We start from the raw sequence: 27209 nt of genomic DNA on the forward strand, positions 1-27209 counted from the left end.
TCTGCTAATAGAGTATATCACGACGTTATAGACAGCCTTATATAACAAGGGGCATAACTTTAGTAAATTTTAACATAGAATATATACCCGATCTGTCAAAAGACAGCTGACACTCTTTTTTGCTCTTGTCTGGCTTTTAAAATTACTACTTGAAACTGTTTATTTATTATATTCTTGATTTAAGCTTTAAAATAATTTAATACAGCCTTATTTTTTAAAAGTTGAGCTAAAAAATCGCACATGCAGAAAAGTTTATAAAAGCAAACTATGGGTGCAAGTTTAAATGTAGTTTCTTTAAATTATAATATAGTAATTGAATATGAATATTCAAATATTAATTGAAGTAACAATATTACATAATCAATAGCTACAATATCTATGTATAAAGACAGCAGAAAGCAAATTGCAAAATCACCATAATTACTTGGTTTTACAAGAAGACTGGATTACAGCTGGAAAGGGTTGCATAAGTTATTATAACAAATGTTTGTATATAAATAATATACTGAAGATGCCTTTTTGCCAAAACTGACAAAAATCTCAAGAAAAAAAGAATCGCATAAAGAAAATCTACTAACAGAGTAAATAACAACCTCCAATGTCAAACAATGGATGAATATTAAAGCAATAATGAAACAAATGGCATTGAGAAAGAACTTGCTAAGTGTTTTACATTTGTAACAGCTCAGTACAAACACATTTGAAGCTCAGATTTCAATTCGATAATTCACATAATAATCTACAATTTTCAATCACCACAATGACCAGATACTCCTTTACAATGAAAATCGCCCGAGACACTTAAATTTCAGGCAGCACTTAAAAGCAGCTGTACTACAACAATGCAAATTTCTTACAAGACGACAGGATCTATTATGTGGACTTAAACACCCGAACCTGACAAGCTGTGAATACTTAAACATTGCATGGACGCATCCACACTGGGCAAATGCACAATTTAAGGTCAGAGAATTTGAAAAGAAATGTCAAAGTGCACTAAATACAAGGTTGACCTCGGTCAATTATAAGGGGCCATTATTTCCGTATCAGCCTGCGCATACAAGTCTTCAGTAGCAATTAAACTGAACATCTCGTCTATTTTCCGCTCAGGCAAGCTTCCCAGGGACCTTGCTTATTTACTCTGCGGGGTTTCTGTACAGCACTTGCAGATATGTGCTTGTATGTCAATCTGGCGTGTTGTAACTGACAAAATGATGTGTCACAGCGTTCAAGCGGTAGAAACCACTTCTATAAACTGTACAGATGGTGATATTTCAAACTATTTTGATACTCCCTGCATATGCTTTTTTTTTTAATGTATAACAACTTTTATTGTTTCCAATAGCACATGATAAAACTCTTATAAATTACCATCTGGTGTGCTATTTGCAATCCTGTGAATTTTGCTCAGAAGTATTTTTCATTCAATTACATTGTCACTGTTAATCAATACGAACTGTTGTACTGCAAGAATAATTATTCAAATGAATGGGTCTACATCAAAAGATATAATATTGATGATATGAAATCAGATGCGTATCTTTACAGATATTGCCTATGTTTCATTAAACAAACTTAGCTAGCCCCATAGCAACTAATGCCATACAGACCATAGCAAACATATGATGAATATTGGTACCAGGAATTAAATGACATTATGTTAATGGCTGGAGGCGATATTTTAAGCCAATGGAACATGAAGCATTGTTAAGCATTTAAATTTACCAGAAAGTTCCAAGTGAGTGGTTGCAGACAGCAGTTATTGGTAACAAAGAAGAGGGCATTTGGAGAATGCTTTAAGGAAAGAATTTTTTTGTTCTTTTTGCTCACCTACACATAAAGTGGTGGTCAGTCTATGTCCGGCATCAGTCATCACATGTTGTCTGTAACAAGTGTCTGGGGTCCAACATCACGGGTTGTCTGTTACAAGTGTCCAGAGTCCATCATCACAGGTTGTCTGTTACAAGTGTTTGGAATCAGTCATCACATGTTGTCTGTTATGAGAGTCTGGCATCAGCCACCACAAGTGTCTGTAACAAGTGTCTGGGGTCCCTTCTCAAAAAAGTGTGTGAAATGTAAGTTTTAAGTACGTTTTGCGTGTGTTAAACGTGGCGGTATTGGCACTGCGTTTTTTGTGCGCTTTTTCTTACTGAGTGAGTTTTTAACAAAAACAAACAAACAAGAAAATGTGCGCTTTTTGTGGATAAATGTGCGCTTTATGTGCGTTAAACGTGCGCTTTTTATAAGTGTGCTCAATGTGCGCTTTTATGTGCGTTAAATGTGCGTTAAACGTGCGCTTTTTATATAAGTGCGTTTTTGACTACCATTTATGTGTGTAAAATGTGCGCTTTTAAGTGCGTTAAATGTGCGCTTTTTGTGAGTTAAATGTGCGCTTTTTTTATTTAAAAAGCGCACATTTAACTTGCAAAAAGCGCAGTTATAACCCACATAAAAGCGCACATGTGTGTTAAATGTGCGCTTTTATGTGCGTTAAATGTGCATTAAACGTGCGCTTTTTATAAGTGCGTTTTTGACTCCCATTTATGTGTGTAAAATGTGCGCTTTTAAGTGCGTTAAATGTGTGCTTTTTGTGAGTTAAATGTGCGCTTTTTTATTTTTAAAAGCGCACATTTAACTCACGAAAAGCGCAGTTATAACCCACATAAAAGCGCACATGTGTGTTAAATGTGCGCTTTTATGTGCGTTAAATGTTTGCTTTTTAAATAAAAAAGCGCACATTTAACTCACAAAAAGCGCACATTTAACGCACGTTAAGCGCAGTTATAACCCACACAAAACGCACAATTTACGCGCATGAATGGCAGCAAAAAAAGCACTCACAAAAAGCACACATGTGCGTTAAAGGTGCATCTTTTGCCTTAACAGTTGATTCAATTATATGCTGTAAAAAGTTTTTTTAATTCAGATATGCAATAAAAACCAATAATTATATAAACATATATATTTGTGTATTTTAATAATTACAAGATAATTCAATTTTATACTTTAATGTACACCAACATTATTTAACATACATGAGTAATTAAATATCAATGGCAATTTGATGAAATAAATATAAACATATTTTGATTATAAATAAACAAATAATAATAGCATACTATAATAACATGTACAGTATATACACACAAACAGCTATATACATAAGAAAGATGCATATCAATCAAGGCCTGTCAGCATTTCTTTGAGGCGGCGGAGTGCAGCTCTCATCTTTCTCTCCAAGTCTGCCACCAGCCGGTCAAACTTCTTTGCAACTATTATACTGTCATGGCCTTTGCGCGATGCGTCTCGTGCATGATCTCATTTGATCAGGTCCTGAAAGATATTTTATAATGTAAGTGTTGAATGTTGCTGTTATGGTAATCTTGTTGCTATGAAAATTATAAATTTAAATCAAAACTAGTTTGTTTGCTTGTTGTTTTTGGTTGTTTATTTTGCAATTTTAATCCCCTGATCACATGTGACTACGCTTTTCATAAATAAATACGTTTGATAGAAAATACTGTTCGAAAATGTACCAATATACGTGGTCTCATTTTGCTGTGTGGACTGGTCGGAAGTGTGGCACCTTTAAAATGCAATAACCAGTACCCTGTATAGTTTTACCTCTAAACAAATCCAGCTTTTCTTGGTCAAGGAGAGGGCACGGTTTTCCCACTCCTGTTCTCCTCATGTCGGCCAGCTTGTGCAGGGTAAAACCTGGTATTCAAGTCCATACATCAGGTAGTCTCTCTTTTGCTCCCTTTTTTGGCAGGCGATGCGATGATGCACATTCTTTCCAAAGGATCTTCTGATCAATGTTAATTTCACGGTCACCATGGGGTTTTTAACCTTTAAATTTAGTTCTCATTTCATATGGGGAAAAAATCTGTTCATTAATGACCAAAAATAGGTATAAATAACTTTACGGTGACAATAACCATAAAATACAGCCATAATAATTCAAATGGTGTTGTTTTTCTTTAAAATTGCATTACATTTACTCATCCATTTACATTTCCCAGTGACAATACATAAATATGATAATGATCATAATTAATTCAATAAACTAAATAAAAAAGGGATGCAGAATTGAAAATACGAACCTGTTACAACAGACTGTTCTTCAGTATTCCAAAAATACAGGCAGTTGTTGAACTAGACCATATCACTTTATATGTCTTTAACAACCCACTTTTAATCTCCTTTGCAACAAACTTATTGTTGATTTACACATTGTAGTAAATACATATTTTTTTCATCACACAGTACTTCATGCTGAAAGTATTTCAAGACATTTTACACTAGAATAATAAGTCTCAATTCTAGCTTAAAGTCAGTTGCTGATGCTGCTTGTTTTCAAAAAATAACTTCCTATCTGTGGTTCTCAAATAGATGGTGCCTGAACAAATCAAAAGTATATCAACACCCCTTAGTTAGGCTTAGATGGAGGACTGATAGGGACTGGCTATTCTCTTATCTGATTCCATGCTGTGTCTAAGCCAAAAATTGCATAATTTGAGAAATACTGATAAGGCAGTCATTTCAACACCAAAATATTTATTGTATAATACACAGCACCCTTAACACATATTTAATTGTAAATATTTAAATATAACATGCTGAATGGTTTTAGCAAATAATATTAATAGTATAAATATTATTTCAATTGCCTTTTAAAATGTATGTTTATGGTCAATGTGGTAGACATTAATTGTATTAGGGTATAAATATCAGTATAAGAAAGTTCAAATACTTATTTATGTTGAGGAAATATAATTGATACTATCAAGCCCACATAATACTTTTGACACTTTCAATATTTTTAATTAGTTACACACAGTCTGATTTAGGTGGAAATTTTTAGAAATGTTTGAGATTAAAACGTAAGCAATAGCGTATGCATTGAAATTGTATGATAAAGTATGTAAACATAAAACAGGTTAATATGGACAACCAGTAATTATTCAAACTGCCCCTTATATTATTACAGGTTACTGAGATATATGTCTATGTTTATTCATTTGATGTAAATAAATTGTTAGAGCCTGCAACAGTTTTGTTTCTTGTTCAATTACTGTACAACATTTGCTAAACGGTTGTTAAAGAGGCACTTTTTAAGAAGTGTGTTAAACATGACTGTGTCTTTTTAGATACATCCGTTTAAAACAGATCATATGATAAAAACGCACTTATGAAATAAAAGACTAACTTATGCTTAAAAAGACGCACATCAAAATAGAAAAACGCACTTTTGAGAGAAAAAAACCCACATCTGTAATTCTTAAAACACACTTCTTAGATAAAAGACGCACTTCCTAAATAAAAGACGCACTTCTTAGATAAAAAACACACATTTTGCTCACATCTACACTCAAAAGCGCACTTACAGATGAAGAAAACACACAAAAAACGCACTTTTTCACTAAAATAACGCACTTGAAAAGTAAAAACGCACAAAAAGCGCACTTAAATGCACTTTTGAACACTGAAAACGCACATATTAACAAAAAACACACAATTAACGCACTTTTAAGTGCGCTAAATGTGTGTTTTGGTAAAAAGTGTGTCTTTATTTGACAATGGGTCCAACATCACCCGTTGTCTGTTACAAGTGTCCAGAGTCCGTCATCACCCGTTGTCTGTTACAAGTGTCCGGCATCTGTCATCACACGTTGTCTGTTACAAGTGTCAGGCATCTGTTATCACATGTTGTGTGTTACAAGTGTCAGGCGTCCAATATCACCCGTTGTCTGTTACAAGTGTCAGGCATCTGTCATCACGCGTTGTCTGTTTCATGTGTCAGGCTTCCATCATCACCGTTGTCTGTTACAAGTGTCTGGCATCTGTCATCACCCGTTGTCTGTTACAAGTGTCCGGCATCTGTCATCACACTTTGTCTGTTACAAGTGTCAGGCATCTGTCATCACGCATTGTCTGCTACAAGTGTCCAGAGTCCATCATCACCTGTTGTCTGTTACAAGTGTCAGGCATCTGTCATCACCTGTTGTCTGTTACAAGTGTCCGGCATCTGTCATCACACGTCTGTTACAAGTGTCAGGCATCTGCCATCACACATTGTCTGTTACAAGTGTCAGGCATCTGTCATCACCCGTTGTCTGTTACAAGTGTACGGCATCTGTCATCACGCGTTGTCTGTTACAAGTGTCAGGCATCTGTCATCACGCGTTGTCTGTTACAAGTGTCAAGCATCTGTCATCACGCTTGTCTGTTTTATGTGTCAGGCATCCAACATCACCCGTTGTCTGTTACAAGTGTACGGCATCTGTCATCACCTGTTGTCTGTTACAAGTGTCTGGCATCTGTCATCACCTATTGTCTGTTACAAGTGTCAGGCATCTGTCATCATGCATTGTCTGTTACAAGTGTCAGGCGTCCATCATCACCCGTTTTCTGTTACAAGTGTCAGGCATCTGTCATCACCTGTTGTCTGTTACAAGTGTATGGCATCTGTCATCACACGTTGTCTGTTACAAGTGTAAGGCATCTGTCATCACACGTTGTCTGTTACAAGTGCATGGCATCTGTCATCACACGTTGTCTGTTACAAGTGTAAGGCATCTGTCATCACCCGTTGTCTGTTTCAAGTGTCAGGCGTCCATAATCACCAATTGTCTGTTACAAGTGTCAGGCATCTGTCATCACGCATTGTCTGTTACAAGTGTCCAGAGTCCGTCATCAGTGTACGGCATCTGTCATCACACGTTGTCTGTTACAACAGGTTGGCTGCCTGTTTCAAAAAGAGTAGAACAGATCATACTTTGTCATGTACATAGGATTAAAAATGGCCTTGCACCAGAGTATATGGGTGAGAATTTTAAGCCAGTGTCTGGCGTACATAATCGTTGTACTAGGTCTAATATGGTAGCTCAGCCAGAATCTGATCATTTTGCTGAAAATTTTACATTTGAAGACTCTGGTCGTTTTTCCAAACCAAGAGTAGTAAGTTTTGGTTCTAAAACATTTACATATAATGGTATCTGTTTATGGAACAATCTTCCTCAAAACATCAGGGATGTACCTAAACCTAACAATTTCAAGGGTGCCATCAAGAAACAGTTTTTAGAGTCTTTATAGCTTTTTATAGTATAATTTTTATTATGATTTTTATGTTCTGTTAAAATACTGTGATACATTTTTAAGTCTTATGATCAATAAGATGCAAGGATCTCATAATTATTCTTTAACTTATAGTATGCTACAAAGTGTGTTTATTAACTACCTATGCAGTGTGTAACTTTCTTATGCAACTTCTGTGATAATAATGAACATGTGATTATATTTATTCATTCTTAATCAGTAATATACTTTATTAAACAGTACATATTTGATACATATACATTATTAAAATCTAATACATGACTGTTTCATGGTTACTGCCACCAATAACAAGGACCACAATGGAAATAAGTGAAAATCATTTTTCTCTTTTTTGTGTTATCCTTGGTATTGTGTGTGCATTCCATGGTTTGCTATGTATATTGCTGTGATAATATATTTTATATTGTCTGCATTATGTAGTAACTATGTAATGTTCATATGTTTACCAAATAAAATCAATCAATCAAGTGTACGGCATCTGTCTTCACATGTTGTCTGTTACAAGTGTACGGCATCTGTCATCACCTGTTGTCTGTTACAAGTGCCTAGCGTCTGTCATCACCCGTTGTCTGTTACAAGTGTCCAGCATCTGTCATCACGTGTTGTCTGTTTCATGTGTCAGGCGTTCGTCATCTCGCGTTGTCTGCTACAAGTCATGCTAAAATTTTTACCTCTCTACCTTTCAAATGGCCAGTTTTCATCCAGCTTGATGAAACTTGGGCACATTGTTCCTCTTGACAATACCTAGGCAAAGTTCGTATCTGTGTCATGTATGTCTAAAAACAAGGTCATCAGTTAAAATCTTATAAAACATATTTTCACTCTTAAAACCACATTTATGACTAAAGGAAACTAGGTCATATAATTGTTTATGTAGTAAATATGTAGACCAAGTTCAAATTTGGGTTTCATGCACCCAAAACCTAGGTCAGCAGGTCAAATCATAGAAAACCCTTGACATCTCTCAAGAAACCACATTTATGAATCAATCTTGATGGAACTTGATCAAAATGTTCATCTTGACAATAACTAGACCAAGAATCAGTCTGAAAACAAAAACAACCAAGATTTAGTCTGAAAACAAAAACTTAATACCAATCTTTAGATGCCACACTTATTACTCAATCGGGTAAAAGTTAGTTCATGATGTTTATCTTGACCATATCATAGCAAAGTTCTCAACAGGATCACATTCTTACAAAAACTAGGTTATCCAGTTTAATTTGATAAAAAAAATTGTTTATAACTCTAGAAACAACATGTATGATTGTAAAAATCTTGGTCAGAAAATGGTGATATGAAAATCTAGGCAAAGTTTGAATCTGAGTCATATGCATCCAAAAACTAGGTCAGTGGGTCAAATCTTACTATTATTATTGCCATATAAGAATTATTATGGGTCATGTGTCTATCAGGTCAAGTCTTCCAAAATTTGTTTACATTGAATTGAGGTAAACCCTTAAGTGCCATCATTGCCTTCGTGTTTCGCCAAGATTGTATAACCCAAGATATCTTCATTCTGTAGTTTCCAATTCAGAAAATTATTGTCTTACATATACATTTAAATGTGGTACCATATTATGATTGGTGATGGATTTAATATTATTTCCATCTTACAGCAATTGAAATGGTTATGTAATATTCATTACATCACTTCCTCAGCCTTGAATGTGCTTCATGCCAACCATTGATAGCTCTAGTGTGTTTCATTCCAACCATTGATAGTTCTGTGCTCCAACAATTGATAGTTCTGTGCTTCATTCCAACCATGGATAGCCCTGTGCTTCATTCCAACCAGTGATAGCAATGTGCTCCAACCATTGGTAGTTCTGTGCTTCATTGCCACCATTGATAGTCCTGTGCTTCATTCCAACCATTGATAGTCCTGTGCTTCATTCCAACCATTGATAGTTATGTGCTTCATTCCAACCATGAGTAGTCATGTGCTACATTCCAACCCTTGATAGTCCTGTGCTTCATAACAACCATTGATAGTCCTGTGCTTCATTCCAACCATTGATAGTCCTGTGCTTCATTCCAACCATTGATAGTCCTGTGCTTCATTCCAACCATTGATAGTCATGTGTTCCAACCATTGATAGTTCTATGCTTTATTCCAACCATTGATAGTCCCGTGCTTCATTCCAACCATTGATAGTCATGTGCTACAACCATTGAAAGTTCTGTGCTTCATTGCAACCATTGATAGTCCTGTGCTTCATTCCAAAATTTGATAGTCCTGTGCTTCATTCCAACCATTGATAGTCCTGTGCTTCATACCAACCATGGGTAATCCTGTGCTTCATTCCAACCATTGATAGTCCTGTGCTTCATTCTAACCATTGATAGTCCTGAAGCTTCATTCCAACCATTGATAGTCCTGTGCTTCATTCCAACCATTGATAGTCCCGTGTTTCATTCCAACCATTGATAGTCCTGTGCTTCATTCCAGCCATTGATAGTCATGTGCTCCAACCATTGATAGTTCTGTGCTTCATTCCAACCATGGATAATCCTGTGCTTCATTTCAACCATTGATAGTCATGTGCTCCAACCATAGATAGTTCTGTGCTTCATTCCAACCATGGATAGTCCTGTGCTTCATTCCAACCATTGATAGTCCTGTGCTTCATTTCAACCATTGATAGTCCTGTGCTTCATTCCAACCATTGATAGTCCTGTGCTTCATTCCAACCATTGATAGTCCTGTGCTTCATTCCAACCATTGATAGTCATGTGCTCCAACCATTGATAGTCCTGTGCTTCATTCCAACCATTGATAATTATGTGCTTTATTCCAACCATTGAAAGTCATGTGCTCCAACCATTGATAGTTATGTGCTTCATACCAACCATTGATAGCCCTGTGCTTCATTACAACCATTGATAGTTATGTGCTTCATACCAACCATTGATAGTTCTGTGCTTCATTCCAACCATGGATAGTCATGTGCTTCATTCCAGCCATTGATAGTCCTGTGCTTCATTCCAACCATGATGTCATGTGCTTCATTCCAACCATTGATAGTCCTGTGCTTCATTCCAACCATGGATAGTCCTGTGTTTCATTCCAACCATTGATAGTCCTGTGCTTCATTCCAACCATTGATAGTCCTGTGCTTCATTCAAACCTTTGATAGTCATGTGCTCCAACCATTGATAGTTCTGTGCTTCATTCCAACCATGGATAGTCCTGTGCTTCATTTCAACCATTGATAGTCATGTGCTCCAACCCTAGATAGTTCTGTGCTTCATTCCAACCATGGATAACCCTGTGCTTCATTCCAACCATGGATATCCCTGTGCTTCATTCCAACCATTGATAGTCCAGTGCTTCATTCCAACCATGGATAGTCCTGTGCTTTATTCCAACCATTGATAGTCCTGTGCTTCATTCCTTCCATTGATAGTCCTGTGCTTCATTCCAACCATTGATAGTCATGTGCTCCAACCATTGATAGTCCTGTGCTTTGTTCCAACAATTGATATTTATGTGCTTCATTCAATTATTGATAGCAATGTGCTCCAACCATTGATAGTTATGTACTTCATACCAACCATTGATAGCCCTGTGCTTCATTCCAACCATTGATAGTTATGTGCTTCATACCAACCATTGATAGTTCCGTGCTTCATTCCAACCATTGATAGTAATGTGCTTCTTTCCAACTATTGATAGCTATGTGCTCCAACCATTGATAGTTATGTGCTTCATACCAACCATTAATAGCCCTGTGCTTCATTCCAACCATTGATAGTTCTGTACTTCATTCCAATCATGGAATGTCCTGTGCTTCATTTCAACTATTGATAGCCCTGTGCTTCATACCAACCATTGATAGTCCTGTGCTTGATTCCAACCATTGATAGTTCTGTGCTTCATTCCAACCATGGATAGTCCTGTGCTTCATTCCAACCATTGATAGTCATGCGCTTCATTCCAACCATTGATAGTCATGTGCTCCAACTATTGATAGTTCTGTAATTCATTCCAACCATGGATAGTCCTGTGCTTCATTCCAACCATTGATAGCCCTATGCTTCATACCAACCATTGATAGTCTTGTGCTTCATTCCAACCAATGATAGTTCTGTGCTTCATTCCAACCATTGATAGTTATGTGCTTCATTCCAACCATGGATAGTCCTGTGCTTCATTCCAACCATTGATAGTCATGTGCTCCAACCATTGATAGTCATGTGCTCCAACCATTGATAGTTCTGTGCTTCATTCCAACCATGGATAGCCATGTGCTTCATTCCAACCATTGAAAGTCGTGTGCTTTAATCCAAAAATTGATAGCCCTGTACCTCATTCCAACCATTGAAAGTTGTGGGCTTCATTCCAACCATTTCAAGGCGATCAGTGAACACCAAATCATTCTTAATTAAAATTTTAAGCCAATGAAAACTGTAATACATACCGATACTCCTCTTGCCTCAGGAGACTTATAGAGGCGGTTAGTGTAGAAAGGGAGATGAGAAAAGCCAGCTGCAAGGTTTCCAAGTTTAAGTAACTTGTACTGTAACAAGGTATGAACATCATTTTGTATTGGTACAACAGCATTTTGTTTTAATTAAATATCCAGTAGAAAAAGAGCTCCCCAGTCAGAGACAGATGCCCCCCCCCCCTTAACAGGGCCTGACAAAGGGCTGATGCACATGGGAAGTATCAAGCCAATTGGTCAATCCATTAACAAGTTATTGATCTGAAACAAACTGATCTACCTACAGGCAGACAGACTGACACACAGTCCTAAATCCAGCAAAACAATATACTCCCTCTGTAAAACATGCATGCCCCCCCAAATGGGCTGTCAGTTGAAATGGCAGCCATTGTGCGAATGTGTTAGAAACCATTTTACTGCTTCATGTCACTGTGACCTTGGCCTTTGACCTAGTGACCTGAAAATTAATAGGGGTCATCTGCCATTCATGATCAATGTACCTATGACGTTTCATGATCCAAGGCCTAAGCATTCTTGAGTTATCATCCGGAAACTATTTTACTGTTTCAAGTCACTGTGGCCTTGACCTTTGACTTAGTGACCTGAAAATCAATAGAGGTCATCTGCCAGACATGATCAATGTAACTATGAAGTGTCATGATCCTAGGCATAAGGGTTCTTGAGTTATCATCTGGAAACCATTTGGTGGACGGACCGACCAACATGTGCAAAACAATATACACCCTCTTCTTCTAAGGGGGGCATAATAAAGTTTGTCATAAACACTTACGATTAAATTTGGGAGGTAATTCAGAGAAGCATTCAAAAACTTTTCACCCTTATTTCAGACATGTGTTAGGTCCTGTTGCTTTGAGACAAATATTAAAAGATTCTGATAGCTGGAGTATTCACACATCCCCTGGATAATCCTTCACCCCTTATAAACGCATTTTGACGTGTTTGTAGTCCCTTGAAAATCTTACTACGTTTAAAATCTTCTTTACTAGAATCGAGTTTACGAGCTTCATTACCAATCTAAAGATACTGAGGAGCAGCAAACAGCATAAAACCTGAACAAACTGCGAGTTACTCGCAGGCTGTTCTGGTTTTATGCTGAATGCAAAGCCATTTTCACTTTGCTTCTGAGTGGGAAAGGGATCATCAAGCTTCCTATGAAGTACCACTTAATCCCAGCATTAGCAAACAAATATCTGAAGTAAGGAGTTCTGAATTGTGCATTATATACTAATTTTACAAATCTATTAATCCTTTCCCCCATAAGAAGCAAAGTCAAAATGGCTTTTGCAACCAGCATAAAACCAGAACAGCCGGCGAGCAACTCGTAGTCTGTTCAGGTTGGATGCTGTTTGCTGCTCATCAGTATCTAAGGGTTAAAAATGAAGCCTATAAAACTTGAACCTAGTAAAAAAGGTCTTAAATAACATTAAACTTTCTAAGGGTCTAGAAACACTCAAAATTGTATCTAAGTGGTAAAGGGTTTAGTTGAAACCCTTTAATAAATTATTTAAACGAAACCTACTGGCAGCATTCACAGCTAAACACATAATGAAGCTCCAGATATAGACACAAGTGAAACATCAATTCCTTTTGATGTTGTAGCATCACACAAATTTTGTTGAAACCAGACAGGTAGTTGCTGAGAAAAGCACAGACAAAAAATTGTAACAGGATGGACAAAGCACTGGAAAATATAAGCTCCAATGAAAAGTGAAAAACGTGTAAAGGTTACAGAAAATAATAATCTGCAAAACATAAATATATAAAAAGATGTTTAAATTGGTCAGTATAGTCAGCTGAAGTATAGTTTGACATTGAAATCTCCAGTTGTTAAAATGCCTGGTATTTGTGCATGTTTATGTGAAATAACATCAACAACCATAATTCAATTATTTAATTGTTTTTATCCCCACGCTTTTTTGAGAAAAAGTAGGGATTATGTGGTCATCTCCACCGTCAGTCCGTTCGTCCTGGTCCCTTTTTCCTCCTACACTATTAGCACTAGAACCTTGAAACTTACAAACATGATAACTATGAGCATATGTGCGACGGTAAACTATTTGGAATTTTGATCTGACCCCTGGGTCAAAAGTTATGGGGGTTGGGGTGGGGCCGGGTCAGAGATTTTCCTGCGACAGCGATTCGAAAAAGGCTCATAACTACGGTGTCCCTTCAGATATTGCTTTCATATTTGGTATGCATGTGTATCTAGACAACACCTTTCCGTGCACATTCATTTTTTTTCCCCTGTGACCTTGACCTTGAACTGGAGGTCAGCATTCAGGTTTCGAAATCTGCGACCGCCAAAAAGGCTCATTACTACTGTGTCCCTTCAGATATTCCTTTCATATTTGGTATGCATGTGTAACTGAACAACACCTTTCAATGTGCATACAATTTTTTCCCCCTGTGACCTTGACCTTGAACCTGAGGTCAGCGTTCAGGTTTCGAAATCTGCGACAGCGATTTGAAAAAGGCTCATAACTACTGTGTCCCTTCAGTTATTGCTTAAATATATTTGGTATGCATGTGCATCTGGACAACACTTTTCCATGGGCATTAAAATTTGACCCCTGTGACCTTGATCTTGAGCTTAGGGTCCACGTTTAGATTTTGAAATCTATTATGTGGTTATCTCCACCGTCTGTCCGTCCTGGCCACTTTCTCCTACACTATTAGCACTAGAACCTTGAAACTTACACACATGTTAGCTATGAGCAAATGTGCGACAGTTCACTATTTGGAATTTTGATCTGACCCTTGAGTCAAAAGTTATGGGGGTTGGGGTGGGGCCGGGTCAGAGATTTTCACTCATTTTTTTAAGGTTATTTTACATTAACTTCTTCATTTCTACACCGATTTACTTCAAATTGATTCTGAACATCTCTTATGACAATACCGTCAATCTCAACTATGCATGGCCCCATTACCAACCCTGGGACAAACATGCGGCGTGGGGATATGTGCCGGCCTTTGTGGCGCCATTTGTAGTTTTTTTTTGTTTTCGTGTTATAACAATCCTACAGATATGTTGTAATAATATTTTTTTGCAACAAGTAATGTCAGCGTTAAAGTGTTACTTAAATCCCAATGTTGAAAAAATTATTCTTGTTAAATAAACCATTAAGGGATTAAAACAAATCCTATCTTAACTAATTGATATTGAAATAATAAAAAAAATCTACAAACATTTCCTTACATTTCAATAAAGACTTGAAATGAAAGTAATAGTTTTCCTCATTTGATTTTAAGAAATTAAAATTAAACTCTACCAAATAGAATGATTTTAATCAATCATGGAAGACGTCTATTTGCTTTCTAAGCCCCTTGAGAAAGCCTGATTCCCTTTTTTTGCTCCCTTTTTTGCAACAAAGGACCACCAATTAGCAGAGCAGCCTAAGATTTTGTTTGCCCAATAACTCTAGATGGCACTAAAGCAGTATCAATTTTCATGGAATTTACATAGAATACAGTTCCATCCAGTTTTTTAGATCCGATGATTGAACTCCATTCTGCCAGTGCTTAAGGAAATGTACCCTGGGTAAATAGTACAGTGATAGTTGCCGTGACAACAATATGTAAATTTCTGATGGCAGATGGTGTGATATCTATGGAGAGATTTAGCATGCATCTATTTATCTGGCAGTAAATTTTAGAAATCGATTGAAACAGCAAATGGGATAGAGACTCAATTGAGGTGACATAGAGGGGGGAGAGGAAAAACATTACAGCCAGGAATGCCTGAATAAGTGTGAAATAAAGTCTACTTTTATTAAGAGACTGGTTTAGAAATCATTGATGAATCTCAAAATCAGCCCATTGAAAATAACAGATAAAACTGAACCAGCCTATCAATAAATATTATTGGCATTTATTTGTGACTCCTATTTACAATACTTAAAAATTGATAATTTGTAATATCCATTTTAACTTGCTTTGATCAAAATAATTCAGGTTTTGCAAGTATAGCATTACAATTTATGGCCAAACAGAAAGAGTCAGACCTGAGAGAAAAAGATCAAGATATATATCAATATAATGAGGGATACTACCATTTACAACTTAATTTAACATTTACAAAATAATTAATATATTAATATATTTTCTTCAAATTTACCAGGATGTAATATTCCTTAAGTTAAGAAATGGAGATTTTTTTATTGTTCCATTATTTTACAAGAATTTAGAAACCTTTTTTATTAACATTTCTTTATTTTCTATTCTTGCATATCATAAGAATGTACATATCTAAAGAAATGTCATACTTATTTTGGAAAAATATCCTTACCACTGGACAGAATTAAACATCTTGTTCATACATATTTGCTATAGACCTACTTTCAGATGTCATTCTGGAAAGAAAAGAAAACTTAATTATTTATTATTTAACACGACTGGGAACAGTTTCAGAAAAGTATGCATGATAAAAGACAGCATGCAGCAGCAACATTAATGATAAGCATCTGATAGGAATACCATGTTTAGTTTTTTTTGTTTTACAAATAATTGGACGATCATTGTTGACCATGGAAGTTCATCACTTGGCCTTATAGGATCAATGTTATCCATGATCAGAAACTGGCATAACAGTTTACAACAATAGTGGACCATCACAGTTAACAACCATGGTCAACCACAATAGTTCACTTCCATGGTCAACCATACCAGTACACAACAATGATCAACCATAACAGTACACAACAATGGTAAACCATACCAGTACACAACAATGGTCAACCATAACAGTACACAACCAGGGTCAACCATCACAGTACACAACCAGGGTCAATCATCAAAGTTCACATCTAAGGTCAACCATAACAGTTCACAACCATGGTAAACAGTCACAGTTCACAACCAAGATCAACCATCACAGTGAACAACCATTGTCAACCATAACAGTGAACAACCATAGTAAACCATCACAACCAGGGTCAATAATCACAGTTAAAAACCAAGGTCAACCATAACAGTTCACAAACATGGTCAACCATAACAGTTCACAACCATGGTAAACCATCACAAATCACAACATTGGTAAACCATCACAGTTCACAACCAGGGTCAATTATCACAGTTCATAACCATGGTCAACCATAACAGTTCAAAACCAGGGTCATCCATCACACTTCACAAACAAGGTCAACCATAACAGTTAACAACCAGGTGCAACAATCACAGTTTACAGCAAGGGTCAATCATCCAGTACACAATGATGGTCAACCATTACAGTTCACAACCATGGTAAACCATCACAGTATATAACCATGGTCAACCATAATAGTTCACAATCAGGGTCAATCATCACAGTTCACAACTAGGGTCAACAATCACAGTTCACAACCAACATCAACCATAACAGTTCACAACCAGGGTCATCCATCACAGTTCAAAACCAAGATCAACCTTAACAGTTCACAACCAATGACAACCATCACAGTTCACAACCAAGGTCAACCATCACAGTTCACAACCAAGGTCAACCATCACAGTTCACAACCAGGGACAACCATCACAGTTCACAACCAAGGTCAATTATCAAGGTTCACAACGATAGTTTATTTTTTACAACCATTGTTGACATCACAGCTGACAACAATGGTCTACCTACAATGTTCAAACCATTATCCACCATCACGGTCACCATCCTGATGGGGGCCATCATTATTCATGGGCAAACATTGAGATTCTTAACCATGTTTAACCATCATAGTTGAAATACAGTTGCATACCACGTACAGTACCTGGCATTACAATTGACAACCTTAGAAGACAATCAAGGTTCACAACCATGGCTGACAACCCAAGTTTCATACAAAACATTTTTTCATTTATTGTACATTTAAAAACCATAAAATAAATTGAAAAACAATTGCTGTCTCCATCAGAAGACATATGCCCCTGAAAAACGTTTTTTCGAAACTTAAACGCAGATTTCGAAACCTAAACCCGGACCCTAAGTTCAAGGTCAAGGTCACAGGGGTCAACATTTTTGTGCGTATGGAAAGGCCTTGTCCATATACACATGCATACAAAATATGAAGGTTACATCTGAAGCGACATAGAAGTTTAGAGCATTTTTCGAAACCTAAACGCAAAAGTGTGACAGACAGGCAGGCAGGCAGGCAGGCAGGCAGACAGTCCGATCACTATATGCCCTCCTTCGGGGGTTTAATAATCCAGACATTAACAGACAAATACAGAAATCATTTAAAGGGGCATTTTCACAGATTTTGGCAAATTTTGAAGTTTGTCATTAAATGCTTTATATTGATAAATGTAAACATTGAATCTTAAAAGCTCCAGTAAAAAATCAAGAATGAAATTTAAAAAAGGAAAAAAAGTAGCCGGTACCAGGGCTCGAACCAGTGACCCCCGGAGTCCTGGAATTAGTCTGAAGTAAAAACGCATATTAGCCCTCTCGGCTATACCGCCGCACAATTTAAGTATTTTATACCTTATATAAAAAAACAATCTTCGTAGTTTCGTAAATTTAAACGACAACAATAGAACTCTCCAAATTATTCAATAGTTTCGCGTTGCAACGCTTTATAATTTTTAGGTTTTCAAATCGTCAAAAGATACATATAATGGCTATATTGGACTATGGTAAATGTTCAGTAATACTGTTTCCTCACAAATATCATAACTAAAACGAAAAATTGCGAATCTGAAACAACTTTTTTTGAATTTTGTCAATTTACCAAACCGTGAAAAGATCCCTTTAATGTTGGTCTAGTAATAAGATTGATTTTTGTTTCAGTATATAAAACTAAATAACTTTTTTCCAATTAAAAAACAACAAAGTCACAGAAAAATAATAATAAAATAAATGAATTGTATGATCTATTAAGCTAAAAGGGTCCAATACTGATCTAATAATAAAGCATGAAAGAAGGTTATAAGTACAATTCATAGGCTACCAAGTCCCAGCACTAGTTTGTATAAATCATCTGCCAATTTACATACAGCCACTGTAGCCAATAGCAAGCCCCTGCACACCTGATGGCAGAAGTGGCAATTTCAAATGATTCATATATTTGGTAAGAGAGGTGGCCCACTCAATTATTTCCATTTGATTCATTGCATCATTAGGAGATGGTGGTAACATGGCTGTCAGACATAAGAGCAACTTTTTCAGCGTAGCTGTATACGCCAGCTTTTCACCTTACCTGACCTTTGTAACTGTCCAATAAAATTCAAATAAAATTTCCCGCGGCTAGGTCAGAATGAATACACTTCATTTATCCCATAGGCTGATTTGAGCATACTACCAGAACATTGGAAACATGTACGCGTCTTTGTAACACTGTTTTACTGCGTGTTCAGCATGAAACAATTTTATCTCTTATGAAAAGGCTTAATAGATAGAACAGTTTTACACTCAATCTCGACATCAATACAGTTTGTGCGTGCACCTTTTATTTTCAGAGGATTGCCAACGCGAGAACGTTTGTACTTAAAGGCTATGTTCTCATATTTAGTACTAACTTCCATATTCCTGTCAACATGTTAACATGTAAAAGTATAAAGAGCAGTGGAAGCGAGGCCTCACTTTAATGCATTGCATTTCAACCCGCAAGGTATCAGGGTCAGTTCGCGGTTAGTGTGTGTAAATGTCAAAGTTTATATACAGGTCATCGCTGCGTCTTCAAGACTACCTTATGTGCTGACCGGAGTTCGTGGCCAGTAAAATAATCGTTATATAATAAAGACGCTATAGCGTGAACTAGATGAACTGGAATTTTCTTTAGACCAGAAAGATGTTAAATGAAGATATCCAGTGATATAATTATGGTATGTCAATTATAGATTCTTAATGTGTTTTCAACAATACCATGATAAATATTATTTTTAATTAATTTAACAAGAATTATTCCACCATATTGACTAATGTATTAAGCATGCACACGATGATTCGCAACACTGTTAATAATCGAATCAAATAGCAATGCCCAACAGACCACTAAAACAGGTTTGTTCGAAGAATGCGCATATAAATATTTAAAATATGTACGGATACTTCGCGTGTGGCCGGTTGACTCATGTTTTATTTTCACTTGCATTATTCTTTTGGTTTTCTGTTTTGTATCTATAGGTTAATGACCAGCAATATGTAATAATGTAAAATAAGCCGTGAAAAACTCCGCGCAACATCCCATACTGCGTGTGATGCAGCTAAAAACTGCACAGAAAAAGACATTCGCTATCCTTGATCTCATTCATTGAACTCTTTACTTTTCATAAACTCCAACCACAATCAACGCCATATATCTTTTTAAAAGATATTTCTTGTTAAGGTTTGTTGGGGTTTGACTAACTTAACTTCACCAGTAGCAGCAACAAGAGAAACAGCATAATCATCATCAGCAGCAGCTTCAGATGAAACAACAGCAGCAGCATATTGGCAGCCAGGAAGACTCGGTGGGTGAGTATGACTTTGCATTTACAAATATGTAGGTTGTGCTCTGTGCAAAGTGGGTTTAATGCATTTGCGTAAAATGTCATCCCAGATTAGCTGTGCAGTCTGCAAAGGCTAATCAGGGAAGAAACTTGACGCACATGCATTAAACACCCTTTTCACAGAGCACAGCTCAAATATAAGCAGTACAGAAATGGCAGCAGCATCAAAACCATCAGTCATCAGTAACAACAACAGCAATACACACTGAGGGTACACACTGTATGTAGTTCTTACAGGGAGATGTATGTGTACATTTGTGAACAACAAAACACTGGCTCCACTACCAATCATAAGAGCAACATTAACCACAGCATGTTGATGCTATAAGGGTGTCCTTTAAGGATGGTTCATCAACAGTTATATCCTCATCTAAATCCTCCTCCTCATCATCATCATCACCACCCACATCATCTCCACAATTAAAAAAACCCTCATAATCCATGACATTTAAATTGCAGGCACAATCATTATCATCAACAACACAACCACCAATACCATTATAGCAATCATTAATATCATTACAAACACCATAATCATAATTTACACTTCCCCCACCACATTCAAAAGCATAATCAACATCACCATTACCACCACCACCATCAGTTAAAGAAGAAGAAAGTAGTCGTTTCGCAAAATTCAAAATATTACTATATTTAATTCATACAAATACAAAATCAACAAGTAACATAATAAATGTTATTATAAATGCAAATTATATAGATATTGAATTCAATTTCAATCAAGAAGAAATGAAGGCAATTAGGTTATTTTTAGTATAATAGCCCATTGATGAAAATTATTCCTCAACATTCTTTGCTTGCATATTAATTAAAAGGAAATATTCAATACAAAGATGTTATTATATATGAGCCGCGTTCTGTGAAAAAGGGGGTTTAATGCATGTGCTTTGCAGTCTGCACAGGCTAAACAGGGACGACATTTTCTGCCTAAACAGGATTTTTGCTTAGAGACTTTCTTTCAACAAAAAATATCATACAAGCAAAAAGTGTCTTCCCTGATAAGCCTGTGCGGACTGCACATGCTAATCTGGGAAGTCACTTTACACACATGCATTAAACCCCCATTTCACAGAGCACGTATGAATTTTATAGATCAAAGTCAATTTTGGACAACCAACACCTCAATCAGGACGTATGAGTATACTCATTATAACAAACATTGTTTTGTCTCTATACAATTTCCATACAGTTCTTAGATCATTCTCTTTGGCATTCTAGCAGCCACCAGATACAGCTCATCTCAAGAGACAAAGCCTGGGCTCCCTTGGATCCCTTTCTGAATCTACAACAATGCTTAAACATTTCCTACTATTACCATAACAACACAACCCTGCTAGCTACATCATCCCCAAAGCATCAATTACAGTAATCAATCTATGAAAATTAAGCCGTTGTCACCGAAACTAGACAAAGAAATCAAACCCAACTGCTTCCGACATCACCCAGGTCAAAAGCACAATTTCTTAAACTTTCCGAGGCTGTATACACCATTAAATCAATACAAGTTTCTTATTGGTGACACATCCCCATAACCCCTTTTGAGTCTCTTTGTGCTAGATTTAATAACCCAACTTACTGCCAAGGGTGTACAAAGAAGGGGGCACGTGTCAGCTGTAATCTACGCTCAGTCAAGTATATCGCTGTAATTAGACGGTATATTTACTTGCAAATACATTACACTGATAAATTATTGCCTGTGAGTTTTAAGGGCCAATAACACCCATCAAATATCACCTGGATAGGTACAGCTGCCGAACAAAGTGGGGGCACGCGACAGAGCAGTATCTAGCATCAAATAAATGCACATAAAATATTGTAATTAAACTTAATTTACAACTCAGCCATGTATGTAAATTTCTTGATGATACCATGATTCTTTACAGAGAAAAAAGGTGTTAATATTCTAATGAGGTGAAAATGGAAGGTCTTGGTTGATTTATAGAATGAATGACAATGATTAGGGTGAAAAAAACATGTAACTTCTGTTTTGTGTTGTACAATTTTCTGGTGATATAGTATCTGCTACATTAAAGTGGATGAATACCCCATGAAGGTCGAAAATTCAAACTTTTTAACAAAAGATAAAAAACATCAAAGAAAGGGCAATTGTTGTTTTTTTCATCTCTATCATTGTAAAAGAATTTCAGTTTTGCATCTGGCAGCATCATAATAAAAATGTTTGAATTTACATTTAAATGTTTAAACAATCTTGCAATGAATCGGTCATTGGCACAATTTAAAGAGCGTTTAATCAATAAAATATTACTACTTGAGAGTATGCATTCAATCATTTGTAGTTTTTAAATCTGGAGTTTTATATGAACATTAGTTCTATTTAAAACAAGTAATTGATCAAGCATGTTATACAACATCAAGCTGATTTAAAAAAAAATTTAATTCAGACTAAAGTTTCTACAATTAAATATAAACTTTTTTAAATAAAATAAATGTCAATGTTTTTTCACATGTTTTCAAATTCCAACTGAATTACCCAGATTATTTCTTTTTAACATTTCTATTATTATTTTTTTACATTTTCAGAAAAATATTTTTTTTTGACTTATGTTACCTGAGAGCAATTAAGGCCCCTAATAATAAAACATTTCCCTGACATAATCATCCAGTTACTAAATACCATTACACTAACATGTGTGTGTTAATTTTATTCCTAATTTTGATAGTTGCATTCAATTATATTGAGAACGAATCCCAAATGCAGCATACATATGAGACATGCTCTGTGAAAAGGAGGTTTAATTCTTGTGCATAAAATGTCTTCCCAGATTAGCCTGTGCAATATGCACAGGTTAATCAGGGATGACACTTTCCGCTTTTGTAATATTTTTTATTTACAGAAAGCCTCTTCTTAGTAAAAATCCAGTTTAGGCGGAAAGTGTTGTTCCTAATTTCCCTGTGCAGATCGACTGCACAAGCTAATCTGGGACGACACTTTATGCACATGCATTAAACCCCCTTTTTACAGAGCACAGCCCATAAATATACCTTCTGAGGGTAAGGTATTACTTGTGCAGCCCATGTAGAGTTCTGAGGCCTATCTTATTAGAGATCATACAACAACTTTAAGTTATGATTTAAATTTTAAGCATAAAAGAAACTGAGTTTTGGTACCTTAAAAAACATGTTTATGACTAATTTTGTCCTAAAATGAACATCTGAGGGTATCCAAGAAAATAAATACCATTACTAAAATAAATTCATTCCTGACACTTTTGCAATGAATTTTTGATTAATAAATTTGAAGTACACAATTATGTTTATGTGTATGTATGTTGATTTTAATAAAGTGACCTCCAATTCTCTCATGTGGTTATCATTTGGGTTAAGGAGTATTATTAATGAATGACACATGAGTCGGTCATTAACCCCTTCCCGCTCAAAAGCAAAGTGAAAAGGGCTATGTGCAAACAGCATAAAACCAGAACAGCCTGCAAGTAAATCGCAGTCTGATCAGGTTTTATGCTCATCAGTTTCTAAGGTTTGGAGATGAAGCCTTACAAACTTGAATCTCGTAAAAAAGGCCTTTATTTAAATCATACTTTTCAAGGCACTGAAAATGCATCAAAATACGTATCTAAGTGGTAAAGAGTTAAATACCCCTGTAAGAAGCACCGAGTACAGTCCACCTAAGCTTAAGTCACATGTTGAAGACTTAATAATTTTTGCCTGAGCAGAGGATCTAACAGTTGACCCCTAAGGTCTAGCACCAGTGTGTTACCACTAGATCACAGATCCACTCATGCAACATGTTGAGACTGTCAATCTCTTATATCATATAAATTGGTACTAGCTTAGCATTGGTTCTTATTAATTATCAATGACAGAGTCCTTGTAAAACAAACATGTAACAATTAATGAGTACAAACTGTAGATGTTTGAAATAAACATATTCATATTCAGATACATAAGTCATTGTCTGAAATGTGAGATAAATATTTTGCAAAAAGGTGACAAGTGCAAATATTTGTACATACATTTGTCTTCAATATCTATACCTTGACTATCATTTTAATCCCCAATGGGACTTGGTAGCCAAATTATTTCACAATCAATGTATTATCAGTGCAAATACAAGTTTTGCCACCACTTGTGCACAGATTGAGGTATTTCCGCTGTATTTCATACCTACTTATCTAAAAAATGCAAATATTTGTTCAAAAATTGTGTAACAATGTGACAGCTTCATTCTCTATTCAATCTCAATACCATACAATGGAAGGGAAATTACTCTGATCAGGGTATGTTCCTTGTATCTAGTAAAGGGAATTTACTCAGACTCAATGTACTCGGACCCATTTTTTATGTACATGTAGTATTAAATTTGAACAGTACTTGGTATATTCTAATAAAATACCAGAAAAAACAATAAACTAGAAATATCTAATTTTATCTTAATTCATTGCATATGGGTCAATCAGAGAAATATATCTAATAATTATGAATGTCATTATTACAAATTGTTTAATACATTTATTTTAAACCTGAACAAATGAGGTTTTTATTACAGTGCAGGACTGTTTATTCTTCTTGCTTTGTACTATGTAACTCAAAGCCAATATGTTTACACTTCTTTCGTACACCAAGAACTGACATGGATATTTGATATTGTCGTCCCCTGTGCATCACAAATTTGACTCGAAAACCAATGACAAACAGCACTATTCAGAACGCTCTGCACAGAAAATTGCTCTTGTAATTAATACGTTTCAAGGATCCTATTGTTGGCACACTCGTTAACAACAGATGATGTCATTCTAAATATGTAATTGCTTTCCATCAGATAAAGTAAAAAGTAACACTCATTCGCCACTGTATGCATACTACCCTTAGCCCATGGGGGACATCTCGAAAACTAAGTTGATTGAAATTTACATCAATTTCAGGGAGAAATATGCATATTTGGAGTTAAAGTTTGATGTACTTCGTTGCTGAAGGTGATAATTATTTGAAAATAAATTACATGGAAATGAAAGCAATATATTGTTTGCGTTCAACGAAGCCCGAAGGCATTTCATCATGAAGTTTTTTGGGGACGCAGTTTGCAAAAAGCCTGAAATTCCAGTGAAATTTAAAACACATGTCAGGAGAAAATAACAACAACTTCAGAACTTTATAGGCAGACATAATCAAGTATTAATTACCATTCCAGCTATGAATGTTTTACTTCCATAACATTTGATTAGATGATTCCATTTGAAATGTTCCAATATCTCACAAATACTTTTTTGTATATTATTCCTTTGGTAAGTATATTTGTACAGGCTTGAACATTCTTTTCAGCTTGTTAAGCTATCAGTTAATAATGTCCATCTGCAAAATTCTTACCTATATATTAAAATAACTGTATAATTATGGAACAAAATGATAAATAGAAAATAATAAAAAATTTCCACGGAAAACTGAAAAATCTCAAGATTCAAAAGCACTTACATTATTTCCACCTTTCATATCAAAATATCATGCAAACCATTGACAAAATATTTAATTAAGTACATTTCAATATGTTTTAAAAAGAAGAAAGCGTAAGTTAATCATTTTAATTCTTTTTACTGATTATTGACTGATTATTGCTCTTATTACAGTTGCATTATCATAACCAATAATGGGAGACCATAGTCAGTTACCTCTTCTGAATTCCAACTGGAAACAGGAAGGTCCTTATAGTTGATTTACTCCTTTGTTATCTGTGATCCTTTTGAACTATATATTTCACATATATCTGTAATAACTATGTTATTTAAAAAGTTTTTTGATTGTATTTTTGATTGATTTTTGTATTGACTTATCCTTAGTAATTTTATTATTGCTTCCTGCTTAAGTTAACATAAATATAAACAAGAGCACCGCATAATGGGTGCCAACGCTCGGCTGCGGGTGCAATTTTGAATAAATGAAAGCTTGTCAGATTATTTTTTTTAGAGGTCACAGTGACCTTGACCTTTGACCTAGTGACCCAAAAATGTGTGTGGCGTGTAGAACTCATCAAGGTGCATCTACATATAAAGTTTCAAAGTTGTAGGTGGAAGCACTTTGATTTTAGAGCAAAATGTCACTGTTTTAGCACGACACAGGCGAACGGCGGACAACACGACGAGCTCGCTATGACAATACCTTGGGATTACTCTGAAAAAGCCGAGCTAAAAATAAACAATTTATTCTTACACTATCACTATAGTAAAAACAAGGAGCCCAAACAACTGGCCCTATGAACTATTTGTTCTACCTCAATCTGTATCTGTAAAGAGTGATACTTGGAGAACCACTATTAAAGGTACCTAATTTAAAGCCCAGGCCTTAATTTTAAGCCGGGTCCCTAATTTAAAGCCCAAGTCTATTCAATTCAATTAATTTTTAACAGGCATCAGTGTTCTAATGAAATTGAATGAGGATAATTTAACTGAACATATTTTGATTATCGGACAATTACATTAAATTGTGTTTGAAAGGGTTTGGTGATATTGAATATATTCTTTAGTGTAAAATTGCAAAAAGGTAGTATACAAACTTACTTTACTGCAGTTGTATTAACAGCTACCGCGTGTAGATGAACTATATGGTCAATAATAAGCAAATTGTTAGTCTCTGAAAATTTTAATAAATTTTGTCAGTAAGATTTACATAAGAACTCATTCTACAATGTTTTTGAAAGTGTTTGGGGCTTTTGACTTTCAATGATTAAAATGTTCAAAAATGGAAGGTGTTTATTTCAAATATAAGCAAGTTTTTGCCTTATTCATCATTTATATATATTTTCCTATTAATATTAATATGTACTCAAATCTAAAACCAACTAAAGCCTTGCAACAAAGGGGACTGATAACCAGCATTGTGTCAGTAAAATTCATGGGTGAAACAACAACACAATTAAGGGGGCAGGGGATATATTTTTGACCAAATTTCGAGTTCCAAAAGGCCACAAACAGTCAAATCCATTGCATCAAAACAGAAAGTGACACAAGAAAGCCTTTTTGTGTCAGTGTCATAACATAGGCAATATACATTGAAAATACAGCCAAAGACAAGGCTGGCTTCTTCACTTGTGAAACTATGGCCCTTGATCTTTCCCCCCACCCACCTCATTTTTAATGAAAAATTGAGAAATTTGACCCATTTCATGGCATG

At 35.7% G+C, this 27209-nt stretch overlaps 1 long non-coding RNA gene across 1 annotated transcript in view; it reads right to left on the minus strand.

Moving 5' to 3' along the window:
• Window positions 1–27209, minus strand: part of LOC127871105 (uncharacterized) — a 52251-nt gene that overhangs the window by 15285 nt on the left and 9757 nt on the right. The window contains exon 2 of the long non-coding RNA XR_008045099.1: window positions 11544–11642. This is a non-coding gene — a long non-coding RNA (uncharacterized LOC127871105). The remainder of the gene's footprint in view (window positions 1–11543; window positions 11643–27209) is intronic.

Source organism: Dreissena polymorpha, chromosome 1, assembly GCF_020536995.1.
Source record: "Dreissena polymorpha isolate Duluth1 chromosome 1, UMN_Dpol_1.0, whole genome shotgun sequence".
NCBI lineage: Eukaryota > Metazoa > Mollusca > Bivalvia > Myida > Dreissenidae > Dreissena > Dreissena polymorpha.